Here is a 784-nt window from a genome sequence, read left to right as displayed (position 1 = left end):
TGCTGAACTCACGAGGCTGAGCATTAGGCCAAGACTGTGCTTAGAATCATTACTCCACACTGAAAACAGCTTTCCTAGGATCTCAAATTTCTACAGAAGATGGGGACCTGCATTTCCCTCTCACACGTACACGCAGAGAGGACGTGATTTGTTTAGGATTTCCACCTTGTCGCCACACCTTCAGTGTCTGTAGATTTAGCAGCCAAATCCCAGCCTCTCTGTGCTGGCCGTCCAACTCCTTGCCCCAGCTTTGCTGTTGACATCTCAGCTGCTTTCACTCCATGGTTTCTGGTTGAAGCTTCCTTCGCCCGCCGTTCCCGTTCATTTTTCTCAGCTCTCCACCTGACTCTGTGCTTTCCAACTGGGTCCTTAGCCCAGTCTCCCTCCTCAGTCATGGTCTCCCACCTTCAAAGCCCGATTCCACTTTTTCTTCTCTCTGCTAAGTCTAATATCACCACACTTGTTGACCCAGTCAATTCCATTCATTCCCTTCTTCGATACATCCACATCTACATCAGATGCCTTCATTGTCTATCACTGGTGGCTACACAGAAAAAAAGGATTGTTACAGCTTTGAGTTCTGATGCTTGACCTTACCTCAACCTAAAAGAACTGGAGGCAGCCATTAAAAGGAAAAGCTTTTTATGTGCTAAATCACCAGCTGTGAACGATGCACGTGTAACCTGTCCCTACCAAAAACCGCGCTCACTAACAGCTGCTCAGGGCACTGCTTCCAAATACCTTTGTTCTGGCACCAGCACTGCCACGGGCCAGCCCACCTTCC

At 48.6% G+C, this 784-nt stretch overlaps 1 protein-coding gene across 1 annotated transcript in view; it reads right to left on the bottom strand.

The window, feature by feature from the left end:
* Positions 1 to 784, bottom strand: part of KLHDC1 (kelch domain containing 1) — a 28,658-nt gene that overhangs the window by 25,896 nt on the left and 1,978 nt on the right. The window lies entirely within an intron of this gene.

The sequence above is a fragment of the Pygoscelis adeliae genome, unplaced genomic scaffold (genome assembly GCF_000699105.1).
Source record: "Pygoscelis adeliae isolate BGI_AS28 unplaced genomic scaffold, ASM69910v1 Scaffold43, whole genome shotgun sequence".
NCBI classification, from domain to species: domain Eukaryota; kingdom Metazoa; phylum Chordata; class Aves; order Sphenisciformes; family Spheniscidae; genus Pygoscelis; species Pygoscelis adeliae.
Note: the sequence above shows the minus strand (reverse complement) of the source record. Positions and strands in the feature narration are given on the sequence as shown.